At 40.8% G+C, this 15435-nt stretch overlaps 1 long non-coding RNA gene across 1 annotated transcript in view; it reads left to right on the top strand.

The window, feature by feature from the left end:
* LOC129652635 (uncharacterized) overlaps positions 1 to 15435 on the top strand; it is an 83938-nt gene that overhangs the window by 34008 nt on the left and 34495 nt on the right. The gene's annotated exons all lie outside the window — the stretch shown is intronic.

Below are 15435 nucleotides of genomic sequence, written 5' to 3'. Positions count from 1 at the left end.
ACACTCTGATGGGGCTGACATTCTAGTGAAGAGAAGACAGTCAGTCCATCAAGATAAAATAGGAAAAATGATCAAGTCGTGATAACAGCTATGTAAAAATCTGAGTATAGTCATGTGAAATGAGTTTGTTGGGAGCACTTTAGGTAAGATACTCATGAAAGGCTGGAGATGGGAATGTTTGAAAAGATGCAGCCATGTGAATGTTGAAAAAAGAACCTCTCCATTATAGGGACCATCCAATACAAAGTCATTATGGCAGGAGGGAGCATGTGTTCAAGGAATGAGAAAAAAAAAAAAAAAGACAGCATGATGTGTGTAATGAGCAAAGGGATGAGTGTAAATGACAAGGTACAAAACACAGTAAGGGCTGTGAAACAGACTTTCTCATAAGACACGATAAGAAGTGTGTGTCTCGTTCTAAGTGCTTAGTGAGTCATGGATGAGATCTGGGGCTGGTGATACGGATGTGCTGGTCCATGGCATGGAAAGCCACAGGACTGAGGGAGAGAACAGGCGTAGAGAAAAGGGCTGAGGACAGAAGCCTGGGGTGGTCCATCATCCAGGGACAGCAAAGGAATCTAAGTGGAAGGAGTGGAGAGAAAGGAGGAGCATCAGCACATTGTGACATTAAGGAAGCCAAGAGAAGGAGCTATTTCACCCTGAAGAGAAATCAGCATGTCAGTCACTGCTGGGACGAAAAGCGACAGAAGAACTAGGAAATGGCCAACAGGGATGATTGACACCTTTGACATAAATAGTCTCTGGCGATGGTGAAAAGTGAAAATCACTCAGTCGTGTCCAACTGTTTGCGACCACACGGACTGTAGCCTCCCAGGCTCCTCTGTCCATGGAATTCTCCAGGCAAGATTACTTGAATGTGTTGCCTTTTCCTTCTCCAGGGGATCTTCCCCACTCAGGGATAGAACCTTCATCTCCAGCATGGCAGGCAGATTCTTTACCATCTGAGCCACCAGGAAAGTCCCAGAGATGGTGAAGATGAAGTCTTTATAGGATGGAAAGCATGAGGTGATAGACAAAGATATAGGCGTTTCTTTCAAGAAATTATCTTAGGAAAGGAAAAAGTCGGGTCATAGACGAAAGAGAATGTTGTGAAAGGAAAAATGCATTTCTAAACCAAAGAAATTATAGAACAATTTTTACATTTCGTGGGTTGGTAGGACTTATTTGAGAGGGAGAGAAAGCCATTGATTCAAAGATGAGGGGGAATCATTTCAGGAGCAAAGATGAGACAATGAGAACGGATGATGTCTATAGGGCTGTAGAGGGTCTGATGGGAAACAGTGCCTGTTCCATGTTGAGCATTTTAAAAAGATTGAAGCCTCAAACCAGCCTATAAGGAGATTGTATTATCACCATTTTTTAAGTAAAGAAATTAGGGAGATTGATGAATAAGGTCCTAGAGTATCATTCATTCTCCTATCTATGAATTCTACTTTTCCACATCAGATGAGACATTGAATTTCTATTGTATATGGAAATGTTTATCATCACATGACCTTCAAAGATTTCCCTCTTCCCCTTCCCCTATACTTTTTGTTTGGATATCATTTTACAGCTTTTTTACTCACTTGTCTCTCTACTGATTATTGTGGCTATACCTGATTTTACAGTTCTTAGTCTTTTAATCTTGTGTGCTCAGTCATGTCTACTAGCTAATTTCAGCAGTTGAGCCTCAGCCTTTACTACAGATAGATACTTCTTGTTATAGCCTTTCCTTTTCCCCTGAGGACCCTTTAACATTTCTTTTAGAGTCCGTTTAGTAGTGATGAACTCTTTCAGTTTTTGCTTATCTGAGGACTTCTTTATCTCACCTTCAATTTTAAATGATAATCTTGCTGAGTATAGGGTCCTAGGCTGCGGTTCCCCTACCCCACGCCCCTTTCAATACTTCAGTATATCATGCCACTCTCTTATGGCCTGCAGATTTTCCGCAGAAAAATCAATTTTTAGCCATAGGGAAAGTTCGCTTCTATATGACTTTGTTTCTCTCTTGCTACCATATGAATTCTCTTTATTTTTTTTAATTTTGACATTTAATTATGATATGTTTTGTTGTGCATCTGCTTGGTTTCACCTTATATGGGACCATCTGCGCTTCTTGTGCTTGGATATCTGTTTCCTTCTTCAGGCGTGGGAAGTTTTCAGCCATAATCTCATTAATATATTTTCAACCCCCTTCTTTCTCTCTCCTCCTCCTAGGATCCTGTAATATGAGTGTGGGTATTCTCAATGTGTAGTCTTCTCTTGTGTTGTTGGACAAGGGTTTGCTATGACCAGTGCAATTCTCTTGGCAGAACTCTATTAGCCTTTGCCCTGCTTCATTCTGTACTCCAAGGCCAAAAGGCAATGCCAAAGAATGCTCAAACTACCGCATAATTGCACTCATCTCACACACTAGTAAAGTAATGCTCAAAATTCTCCAAGCCAGGCTTTAACAATATGTGAACCGTGAACTTCCAGATGTTCAAGCTAGATTTAGAAAAGGCAGAGGGACCAGAGATCAAATTGCCAACATCCGCTGGATCATCGAAAAAGCAAGAGAGTTTCAGAAAAAACATCTATTTCTGCTTTATTGACTATGCCAAAGCCTTTGACTGTGTGGATCACAATAAACTGTGGAAAATTCTGAAGGAGATGGGGATACCAGACCACCTGATCTGCTTTTTGAGAAATCTGTATGCAGGTCAGGAAGCAACAGTTAGAACTGGACATGGAACAACAGGCTGATTCCAAATAGGAAAAGGAGTACATCAAGGCTGTATATTGTCACCCTGCTTATTTTACTTATATGCAGAGTACATCATGAGAAATACTGGGCTGGAGGAAGCACAAGCTGGAATCAAGATTGCCGGGAGAAATATCAATAACTTCAGATATGCAGATGACACCACTCTTATGGCAGAAAGTGAAGAACTAAAGAGCCTCTTAATGAAAGTTAAAGAGGAGAGTGAAAAAGTTGGCTTAAAGCTCAACATTCAGAAAACTAAGATCATGGCATCCAGTCACATAAATAGATGGTAAAACAGTGGAAACAGTGGCTGACTTTATATTTTTGGGCTCCAAAATCACGGCAGATGGTGACTGCAGCCATGAAATTAAAAGACGCTTGCTCCTTGAAAGGAAAGTTATGACCAACCTAGATGGCATATTAAAAAGCAGAGACATTACTTTGCCAACAAAGGTCCATCTAGTCAAGGCTATGGTTTTTCCAGTGGCCATGTATGGATGTGAGAGTTGGACTATAAAGAAAGCTGAGTGCCAAAGAATTGATGCTTTTGAACTGTGGTGTTGGAGAAGTCTCTTGAGAGTCCCTTGGACTGCAAGGAGATCCAACCAGTCCATCCTAAAGGAGATCAGTCCTGGGTGTTCATTGGAAAGACTGATGTTGAAGCTGAAACTCCAATACCTTGGCCACCTGATGTGAAGAGCTGACTCATTTGAAAAGACCCTAATGCTGGGAAAGATTGAGGAGGAGAAAGGGACAACAGAGGATGAGCTGTTTGGATGGCATCACTGACTCAATGGACATGGGTTTGAGTGAACTCCAGGAGTTGGTGATGGACAGGGAGGCCTGGTGTGCTGTGGGTCATGGGGTCGCAAAGAGTCGGACATGACTGAGCGACTGAACTGAACTGAACTGAACAACAGTCCTATGAGCCCTACAGGAAAATGCTATCATTTCCATTTTATGAATCAGAGGATAGATGCTGAGGAGGTCCCCCATAACTAGGACACAACTTCCCAACATTCAGGCTGGAGCCATTTTCAAACAAGGAAATGGTCACAGTGTGTGGTCACATTCTACAAAAGGTCAGAAAAGTCATTGGCAAAACTTCTGTTGGTGAAAGTTGGGAATCCGAAGAGTCAGAGTGCAAATGTGTGTTATCCCATTGCATGAAGTAGAAATGTTGGGTCCCTTAGGACTTGACATTATATGATGCATCTGCAGGAGGAAAATCCAAAAGTTAAACAAAGGTCATCATTCATGACAGCAGGAAAAAAAGCCCACTGAAATTAACACAATTGTGCAATCCCCAGTAAGAAAAATTTGAGCTGTCTTGTACCACTTCTAAGTCCATAAATCTATATCACCTCCATTAATGCTTCATAGACTCAAAGGCAAAGACAGAAACCCAAGGAGTCCAGCAACGTTTTTACAGCAGAATCAATTAGGTATGTGCTGTGCTTTTAAAATGCACCACTTCATATTAAGGAGCTTAAGGGGTGAATAACAAGCTCATAAAATGGTAATAACTATAATAACTGCAGCTTTGGCATCACCTTTTACCATGTGGAGTTGTCATGGGACCAGAGGTAGTAAAATGCCCTTTAGTGCTGGGCATTGGGAAGGCTTGAGTAGACTGGAGACGAACACTTAAATCCCACCCCTCCACCTTGGTCACCTAGGACTTGGTAGAATGTAGGCTCTAGCATGGTGTTTTGGAATCCTCCACTGTTCCTAAATAAACAGAAGAAATTGCTCAGGATGAGAGCAATGGGCTAGAAGTCAAAGTATCTGAACCATTGTGCTTTTTCGCCACCAGCTTACTGGGTAGCTTTCAGAAATTGGATTCTCTGAACCTCAGGATCCATGTCTTTAAAAAAATTTTTTGGAAACATTGTTTATTCCCTTATATCAATCCCATGACATTTTTATTCCTATTTGACAGATGTCAAAGTCATACTGTTTAGCCAAGATCACATAACCAGTATCTAGACTCACCTGCTCCATTGTGCTGCCTGGTAAGGGAGTTCTGAGTTCCCCTTGGAGGCTCATGTTCTATGATTCCGTGAGCCACCAAATTACTAAGCAAGGCTAAATCAACATCTTCAGTTGGAAGGAGTCTTGTGAATAGCTTTTGTGAAAATAATATCCACTTTGCTAACTTTAATAATAAATGTGCAGTCATTTTTTTTAAGTTTATAAGCATCTTATTTGACTCTTAAATGGAGATTTAATCTCAGTGCTAATTCCCAAAATTCAAATTATGATTCTAAAACATTATCTGACTGGCCCAGTGTTACTTGGGGTGGTAATATAAAACAAATTTCATAATATGGTAAAATGAAAACTATATTTTATCTGTTTTAAAAGCATACAAAGATATTGTCTTTTTAGAGTGTTCTTTCCCTTAGACTACAAGAAGTAGCATCTAAGTCTGGATAAACCGATAGCCACCAAGGGACATAAACACATTTTCTCAGGAATAGCTGTCTCTCTTTAACTCAGAAAACCATAATGCTATCGGGGGCTTCTTTGTTTGGTAAATATCTCTGTGTCCTGGAATACTTAGCTCAGATAAGTATGCTCTATGGAGCCCTGCCAGCTCTGAGAGTCACCTGGCCCCTCCTTTTATCAGCCCTTCATATCTAGCACCGGTCACATAGTGTCTGTAAAGGCTATTGAGGAGCATGGACACTGGGGTCTGATGGCCTGCACTGGACACTAGCTGGATACTAGCACCACGATCTTTGCCCAGTGACTTGGTCATTCTGTGCTTCACCTTCCTTTATTTGCCTTGGTGGTGTTCAGTCACCAAATTGTGTCTGACTCCACGACTGCATGGACAGCAGCATGCCAGGCTTCCATGTCCCCACCCACCCCACCCCACCCCCATCTCCTGGAGCTTGCCCCAGTTCATGTCCATTGCATTGATGATGCTGCCATCTAACCATTTCATCCTCTGTCACCCTCTTCTTCTGCCTTCAGTCTTTCCCGGCATCAGGGTCTTTTCCAGTGAGTTGGCTGTTTGAATCAGGTGGCTAAAGTGTTAGAGCTTCAGGTTCAGCATCAGTCCTTCCAATGAGTATTTAGGGTTGATTTCCCTTAATATTGACCAGTTTGAACCCCTTGCTGTCAAAGAGACTCAAGAGTCTTTCCCAGTACCACAGTGCAAAAACATCAATTCTTTAGCGCTCTGCCTTCTCTATGGTGCAGCTCTCACAACCATATGTGACTACTGGAAAGACCATAGCATTGACTGTATGGACGTTTGTGGGCAAAGTGATGTCATTGCTTTTTAACACACGGTTTAGGTTTTGCATAGTTTTCCTGCCAAGAAGCAAGGCATGTCATGACACGCTAAGGCACACCACAACAAGGCGATGATCCCTAAAGGGTTAATTGCCTTGCATCTAGGAAAATAATAGCACCTAATTTTCATAGTTGTTGTTAGGATTAAATGAGTTAATCCAGGTACTTAGAATAGTCTTTGGTACAGAATAAGTAATGCAGCCTGCCAGGCTCCTCTGTCCTTGGAATTCTCCAGGCAGGAATACTGGAGTGGGTTGCCATTCCCATCTGCAGGGGATCTTCTGACCCAGGGATCAAACCCTGGTCTCCTGCATTGCAGGCAGATTCTTTACCATCTGAGCCACTGGGGAAGCCCACATGGAGTAAGTACTTAGATGCCAGTTACTACTATGGAAAGAGCATGGGCATTGGAGTCCAACAGAATTGGATTTAAAACCCAGCTCTGCCTTTATTAGCTGTGTGGCCCCAGGTAAATCACCTTCCTGCTCTGAACCCTAGTTTGTGCATCTGTAAACTGGAGCTTATTTTGCTTCTCTTGAGGGTAGTTGTAAGGTTTGTGGGGAGTGTAAAGAAACTACCTACTGCCTGAAAAAGGGTAGACAGGCAGTGGCAGCGATCACGGCAACATGTGTGATGGAAGGGGTGGCCATGGTGATGAGGGGTGGGCGTGGGGATAATGACTGTGTAGTGGGAGTGATGATCCTGGGCCTGTTTTCCTTGGGAGTGGTGGTGATGCTGGTGATGAGCATGACGTGCTACCCACTTGTCTTCCAGGTTAGGCTCTGAACTCATTCTGGGTGGGGAGTCTTGTCTTGGTGTCCTCTGTGGTCATGATAAATAGGCCAATTGAGGAGACGCTAGAAGGGGCTAGGCTTAGACTGGACTGGAATCTCAGCAGGCCAGACTCTACCTCTGGATGCCCTAAAGGAGGGGTTTTTTGTACTCTGTGGTATCCATGGGGAATTTTAAACCGGGATTGGATGCCCATCTTCGCCAAAGATCAAGGGTATTTAATCTGATGGGTGTTGTCCAAGATTAATTATATGAGTATTGATGGGAGAACTGCCCAGGAATCATATCAAAGTAAGTCTCCATGCAATGATAAGGAATGCAGGGACAGGATTTAAGGTAGTTTAAGAAGAGGCTGCTGTATCTTTCCTTCTCAAGGGGCTGTATCCGTTAATGCCCAAGGTAATACAAGTGAAATACTTTGATCAAGATCTGTACATAGAAACCTCTCAAAGTATTGGTTGATAGTGTTATTACTATTAACTATTGCTATCGTGATCAGGCCCAGACAGCTGAGCTGGATGTTAGAGCCAGACCCCAGCTCCACTTTCGTCAGGGCCCTGGCGATAAAGCACAATGCAGTGTTGAAGGGCTCCAAAGTAGTGACTGCAATAACGGCAAACAGGATATTAAAGCGGAAACTCCATGAGCCCAGGTCATCTGAAGATGACAGAAGTCTGAGAGGCTATGAAAGCGCCTATTCCTAGCTCTCCCCTCTCATCCTGCATTCATGGGACCACATGGTAACTCAGGCAAGTCCAGCCCTCTCTCCACTGACGTGAGCCTTCCTAATATTCTCTCTGCCCTGATCAGGCCTGGCTGGACCTTGGGGTCTAAAGTTAAACAGGGCTGGGAAAAACTGGGCAATGTCACAACTCTGCCACAGAAAAAAAAAAAAAAAAAAAAACAGGCCGTGGCCCAATTCTGGCAAGCCCAGAGGCATGCCAATGGCTAAGCTAAATGGGAAAACACAAAATTGCACTTCTAAATCAAAGCATTTCCCTTTTTAGCAAGGAAGGCAAAATTCCTGGCTGCTCCTGAAGTTTCTTTTTTGTCAGAGGTAACAGTCTGAAAAATGATGGTAACAGATTATGAGCATGCATGCCCCAGTATTTAGTCCAAATACATGAGCAGAAATATGATGTGGTCCATGAATCTTTCGTGTAAAATGCTCTCAAGATATCAGCTATAAAAGTGGGCATGTGTTTACATATCTATACAGGATATTTGAACAGAAGGCAACACTAATGCTTAAAAATCTTAATATTAGCCACAGTGGACCTTTTTAAAATGGAAAATGAACTTCCCAAAGAAAAACAAAACCAGAAATCTACATTATGCATGTTTTCAGAATTTGACTTTTAGAAGAATTATTTGTGTGTGTGTGTGAGTTGCTCAGTTGAGTCCAACCCATGTCTCCTGCACTGCAGACAGATTCTTGACTGTCTGAGGCACCAGGGAAGCCCAGAAGAATTATTTCAGTTTTAATTATTCTCCCCAACCTCTATCTCAAGCCTCCATCTACAAAACAGCATCATCTGGCCTTAGATGTTTCCCGCTTCCAATCCATAATTGATACTTTAGTGTCTAGGCTGGGATCAGCAAATTATTGTCTGTTTTTCTTTGTGCATAAAGTTTTATTGGGACAAAGCATGCTCAATTGGTTATATATCTGTGGCTGCTTTTGTGCTATGATGGCGAAGTTGAGTAGTTGAGACAGGGGTTCTATGGCCTGCAAAGCATAAAACTTCTAATCTCTGACTCTTTATAGAAAAAATGTTTGGATCCTTACTCTCTACCAATAGTTCTTAATGTTAACTGCATATTCAAATCATGTGGAGAGCTTTTTAAAAATCCCAGTGTTACCCTAAATCCCTTAAGTCAGTATCTCTGAAGGTGGAACCCCAGTATTGGTTAAGTCTATTGACACACATTGTGCACCCAAGATTGAGCACCCCTGCCCTGGAAAGTCCTGTATATTGTCAGAGCCTGGAGTATAAGTCCAGGAACAATGCTTTTAGTTTCCTGTCCATCAAATGGGATTTAGAATCCCTGCCTCATAAGGTTGCTGTAGATACTCAGCCCATTATCTTCAATTCCTTAAAAAAAAGTCAGATTCCTGCCTTTCTTCTAATAAATCTTATAATTTAAATTCTCACTGTAATGGAGGATAAAGCTGCTGATAAGTGTTGATATGCTTTAGCAATGTTTTTTTCACACCTCCTATAGGATCTTTCTCTGAAGGGAAGTTTTTCTTAATGCTCTGATCAGAGCTCTCTGTAGGTAGCCTCCATAATAACGCTGACTAAGTTGAAGGAGGGGACACAGATGGAGACTGAAGGAGTGCCTCCAGGTAGCAGAAGGGAATGAATATTCAAAAAGACTATTGCATATGTAAATCAAAAGATTCTTATATAACATTAAATGTGATTCTCATTTATAAAGATTTCCTTACCAGCTGTAGTTTTATCTTTAGATTATGGACCAATTAAACCAATGGGTCTCCAGAATGAGAGATAGATGACCATCATCCAGGATCATAACTCACACACACACACCACACACTCCCTCACTCTATGGGAATGAGAAGCAACGGACTCTGGTTCCACTTCTGTTATTTTCCACTGTTCTGAACCCAAGCTTATCAGCAAATCATGTCTCTGAATTGAAGGTTCTCATATGTTTTTTTTTTATTTCTGTTTAGTTTGAATATATGAAGTTGGATCACTCAATGTCTGAGAGCCAAATTTGATGAGTCTGTGATGTTAATTGACTTCTAGTAACCTAGTCTGTCATGATCCCTGGAGAAATGCCTTTTGACCTCAAACCACATCCCAGTGCACACAAACATTAGGGTTTGGGGTTATGCGCAACTGAATAGCATTCCAGTAAATCCTTCATTTGTTCACTTGGTAAGTATATGAGCCTCTTATAGGAGATGAATATTGTTGTTGGCACTGGGGACTCTAGAATAAAAAAGATGAGACACCTGCCCTCATGGAACTTGAAATTGTGTGGTTGATCTGAGGAGCCAATCACAAATAATAGCTCATGTTTTTCACATTATTTTTTCTTTATAGTGATTCATTCCTATTACTCTCTAAATTTCATAGATGAGATTTCATTTTCACTTTTTAAAGTGGTATTAGTGCTTGCTTAAGATCTAAGAGTCAAGACTAACCTTTTTCCTTCAGTTCTTCATATATATAATCCCCTGCTGCTGCTGCTAAATCGCTTCAGTCATGTCTGACTCTGTGTGACCCCATAGACGGCAGCCCCCCAGGCTCCCCTGTCCCTGGGATTCTCCAGGCAAGAACACTGGAGTGGGTTGCCATTTCCTTCTCCAGTGCATGAAAGTGAAAAGTGAAAGTGAAGTTGCTCTGTCGTGTCCGACCCTCTGTGACCCTATGGACTGCAGCCCACCAGGCTCCTCCGTCCATGGAATTTTCCAGGCAAGAGCACTGGAGTGGGTTGCCATTGCCTTCTCCAATATAATCCCCTAGACCTATTAATTCTCCTTATCAACAAATATACCTGCCTTCATCCTGGTAACCTCTAACAGACTAAAAGCATTATATTACTTGTATATGCATGCATGCTAATTCACTTCAGCCATGTCAGACTCTCTGTGACCCTATGGACTTTAGCCCTCCAGGCTCCTCTGTCCATGGGATTCTCTGAGCAAGAAGACTGGAGTGGATTGCCATGCCTTCCTCCAGGGGATCTTCTGGACCCAGGGATTAAACCTGTGTCTCTTAAGTCTCCTGCATTGGCAGGTGGGTTCTTTTAACACTAGCACCATCTAGGAAGTCCCATACTTGTACATAGAAGCACATTTCCCAAGATGTTCAAATCTTGTTTCACCAGGCTAATGTTTAGTAGAAAACACAGTACCAGAGAAAGGGAATGGAGACAGATATAGATTGATGAGAAATGGGGATTGCAGCAAAAGCATAAATTTAACAATCTAATGTCCCATCTCCGGCCTTTCCCCAACCTCTCATACTCTATGCTTCAGCTGTAATGCATTGTATAAGTGGCAGATTATATTTTCTAAATACCTGCTCTTCTAAAACCTTGCCAATATTCCATGAAGAAGTAGAGTCCTTCCCCTTTTACGTGGATGGGCCTTTCTGATTTTCCCTTCTGTTGGCTTTGGCTGAAGCAGTGCTACATGAATTTCTCTTGGGATGCTTATCCTTGGAAGCCAGTTGGTCTCTGTGAGGAAGCTTAGGCTCTCTGTGCTTTGGCTCCACCCTCCTGGTTCAGCTAATACCCATTCATCCTTCTATGCCACTTCATTTGGGAAGCCCTACCAGGTTTTTCAAGGTCTTCTCCTCTGGGAATCTCTTAAAATAATGATTGTGGAATGTACGGGCCTGTGTTTAATTGTCTGTTGCCCTGACTAGACTGAGAACATCTTGCAAGTTCAGACTATATCTTGATTGTATCTCCTGCAGCTATAGCACCATAACTGGCACCAGGTTTGCACAAAATAAATACCTGTGGAGCTAATGAACTGTGTGAGTAGAGGAGACGCAGGCACTGCTCAGTAGCAGGCCATGTGAAGAACTGTGGATTTTAGTTTCTGCTAAGCTTAGTATCTAATTAGAAGTGGAACAGTGTCACCAAAGACTAAGACAGTCTTGGTCTTCGTTAAAAGAAGTTTGGTATAAATAATAAGGGAGGTTATTTTCTTGTTTTAAGAGATCTGAATGCTTCTAGAATATTGTTTTGAACATGTTATTTGAATATGTTATTTATATCATCATTAGTAACAGACAAAATGTTACCTTGAACAGTAGTGTTAAAAAGAAAGGCAAATTTTGCCTGGAGAAGAAAAAACTCAAGGGGGACCTGCCCACATCATTAAATCACTAGGCAGTTGTCCTGGGAGGAAGGGGCAAGTGTGTACTATTAGTTAATATGTAATGTCGACTTCGGGTGGCTTTCCTGTAGGAACCCTCTAGCAAGAAAGACTCGTTTACCTCCCTCAGGAATGTGTGCTTTAAAAGAGGAACAGTCACATTTTCAGTGAAACACAGGAAAACCATCAGATTTCAAATATGCCTTTGTATGTGTTGGAAATGGTAGAGAGTTGTTTATTTTTCAGATTAATTAAGGCTTATTTTGTAAATGAATGATACTGCAGAGGCAGGAAATTGGCCCTATGATCTAGGGGTGTGTTTGATTTCTGCCTTGAAGGAATGAACATTTAAAAAAAAAATACGCCAGGGACCTTAGGAACTTTCACGAACTGAGTTTTACCTGTTCCTGAACATCAGCCCCTTTGGCAGAGTTCTATCTTACTGCTAAGTGTGAATGCACAGTGTATTAAATCATCATCTATAATCCCTCATTACTTTCCAAGTAATGTGGCTGCTTATTCAAAAGCAATTAGACTCACTGTGTAGAGAGATTACCATTAAACCCGCATTTTCTGTGAGCTTGGCATTGATACAACTCTCATTACTAGCAACTTTGAGATCTTTCAAACTAAAAGAAAGAAAGGTTGAACAAAGTGCAGTTTATTAGGTGCCTGCTCTGGGTCAGGCACTGAAATTGGCATTTAATAATCCTCATGGCACAAACTCTTGAGATTTCGGCTATTACTGTCTCTGCTTTTCAGTTGAGAGAATGAGACTCACAGAGGTAAAGTCATGCCCCTGGAAAGCAAAACCGGTGAGGTCTACACCTGCAGAAGGAGGTGGAGTCTAGTCTACCTGACTCCTGTAGCCTGTTTTCTTCCCACACTACATGTCCCCTGCTTTCAGCTGATGATTATTGACCATATACTACACTGTGCTTTAGGGAACACAGACTATATGCCGAAGGAGATAAGGAAAGGAGAAAAGGCATGTGCATAAATAATGTGATCCAAGACAGGAAGTCATAGAAAAAAAAAGAATGACTGAAAACCATAATTCAAGGAAAGGAAGATTTGCTTCCATCCTTGAAAGACTTCCTAAAGGAAAATCAAGGGAAGTTAAGGATTTGATGAACAAAAATGTGACTGGTGAGAAGAACCTCAGCAACCGATGTTTGCTTCCTCTTCCACAGCATATATTAACTTCATTATTTGACCTGCCCCTCTGGCCTACTAAGGAAGGAAGGCTCAGAATGGAAACCTGAAAGGGAAACTTAAAGACTGACTTTTCTTGTCTCTTGCCTTAGACATAGACCTGAAGCAGGTCTTTTCAGGCATTTTAAAAATATGTTATGCATTGTTAAAGATATATTGGATGGTCAAACAGTTCACTCAGGTTTTCCATAGCCTCTGTTGGAAAAATCTGAATGAACATTATGGTCAATGTAATCAAAAATTATATAATGAATAATAAACCAAAGACCACTCCCTTTAGAAATAAAATGGTATCCATATGTTTGCTATCTACGCCTGTGTCTCTATTTCTGCTTTACAAATAAGAACATCTATACCATTTTTCTAGATTCCACATATATGTGATACTAGCTGATACTTGTTTTTCTCTGCCTGATTTACTTCATTCTCTGACTCTCTCTTGTATGGATACCAAGGGGGAAAGAGGAGTGGGAGGAACTGGGAGATTGGGATTAACATATATACACTATTGATGCTACGTATAAAATAAAAGACTAATGAGAGCATGCTGTATAGCACAGGGAACTCTACTTAACGCACGGTCACAACCTGAATAGGAAGGAAACTCAAAAGGAAGGGGATATGTGTATGTGTATGGCTGGTTCATTCTGCTGCACAGTAGAAGCTAACACAACATTGTAAAGCAGCTATGTTGTTCAGTTGCTTTTTGACCTTTGTGACCCTATGGACTGCAGCACGCCAGGCCCCACTTGTCCCTCACCGTCTCCCAGAGTTTGCCCAAGTTCAAGTTCATTGCATCGGTGATGGTGTCCGGCCATCTCATCCTCTGACGCCCGGTTTTCCTTCTGCCCTCTATCTTTCCCGGCATCAGGGATTTTTCAACAAGTCATCTATTCGCATCAGATGACCGAAATACTAGAGCTTCAGCTTCAGTATCAGTCCTTCCAGTGAATATTCAGGGTTGATCTCCCTTAATCTTTTGACTGGTTTGATCCTTGCTGTCCAAGGGACTTTCAGGAGTCTTCTCCAGCACCACAGTTCAAAGGCATCAATTATTTGGCATCCTACCCAGAAAAAAAATAATAGTAATTTTTTTAAAAAGAAAAATAAAATATTACCAATGTTGTTGAAACTTTCTCAGCCATTTCCTGGTGATATTACCTACCCTCTCCTTTAAAGCAAAACACTATCCTGTATTTGGTGTTGGTAAGACACATTCATGTTTGAATGTGATTACGGCACATAGGTAGGTATTCTATGTATTTGTTATTATAGTTAGTGGAAAATGGTACATTTTGCATTAAAGTTATTTTGTGGTGGTATATAGGAATAAATTTGTTTTTGTAGACATTGATCGTATATCCAGAAACATTCTTACTCTAATAATTTATAGATGTGCTTGTGTTTTCCCTAAAAAAATTATGTAGAGCTTCACTGCATAGTATTCTATCACCGCTTATTTTTATATCAATAATCATAAAAAATCGTTGGCCTTAATAATTTCAACTGCAGAACTTTTTTTTGTCATTTTATGTCCGTGTACTATGTCATTAAATGAATATACCATAATTGATCTGTTCATTCTTACAGTAGTTGTCTTTTTCATGTCTTTTATAGCTTTCTTTTAGTTCTATTTTTTTGTTTGTTTCTTTGTTGTCAAGTATTGAACACTCTTCTGTATGACTTAGTGTAAGCCAGTGAGTGTTTCTGCATCTACAGTGTATACCTCAGTCAGAATTTAGTTGCTGTGTACAAGTTCTTGTTATACTATTTTCACCAGCATCTGGTAATATCAGGCTTTATTGATCTAATATAGATAATGCATTTCAAAGATTTAATTGGCCTCTTTCCATTTATCATTGAAGTTTAAAATCCTTTTTCTTTGTTTTTTTGCATATTTCTCCTGAGAACTGATTTTGCATATTTTTTGCCACAGTTTTTTGAATTGTTTCACTCATTAAATTGATTTTGATATTTGATTTTTTTGACTATTTGATTTTTTTATACCTTTTTGCATTCTAGATAATTGGCTTATGGCTTTCAATACTTTTTTTTGTATTAATTGTAGTTAAATTTTACCAAATCTTGTTCTCTGGTTTACACAGGTCATGTGCCTGGTTTAGTAAATATTTCAAAGTTTGAGGTAAAAATGATACTCTCTTACATTTTCTCTTAAAGGTATAAATTTTATTTTTTTTTTTTTACACTGAGGTTTTTATTCTTTCACAGGTACATATAAATACTGTACATGAATATATATATATATATAAATAAACTGAGACATGCATATAGTTTAAGCTATCATTTGAGTGTATGTACACTACGTATTTGGAGAAGGCAATGGCACCCCACTCCAGTACTCTTGCCTGGAAAATCCCATGGACAGAGGAGCCTGGTAGGCTGCAGTCCATGGGGTCACGAAGAGTCGGACACGACTGAGCGATTTCACTTTCACTTTTCACCTTCATGCATTGGAGAAGGAAATGGCAACCCACTCCTGTGTTCCTGC

Source organism: Bubalus kerabau, chromosome 5 (assembly GCF_029407905.1).
Source record: "Bubalus kerabau isolate K-KA32 ecotype Philippines breed swamp buffalo chromosome 5, PCC_UOA_SB_1v2, whole genome shotgun sequence".
Taxonomy (NCBI): Eukaryota; Metazoa; Chordata; class Mammalia; order Artiodactyla; family Bovidae; genus Bubalus; species Bubalus kerabau.
The sequence above is the reverse complement of the archived record's forward strand: the minus strand, read 5'-3'. Positions and strand labels throughout refer to the sequence as shown.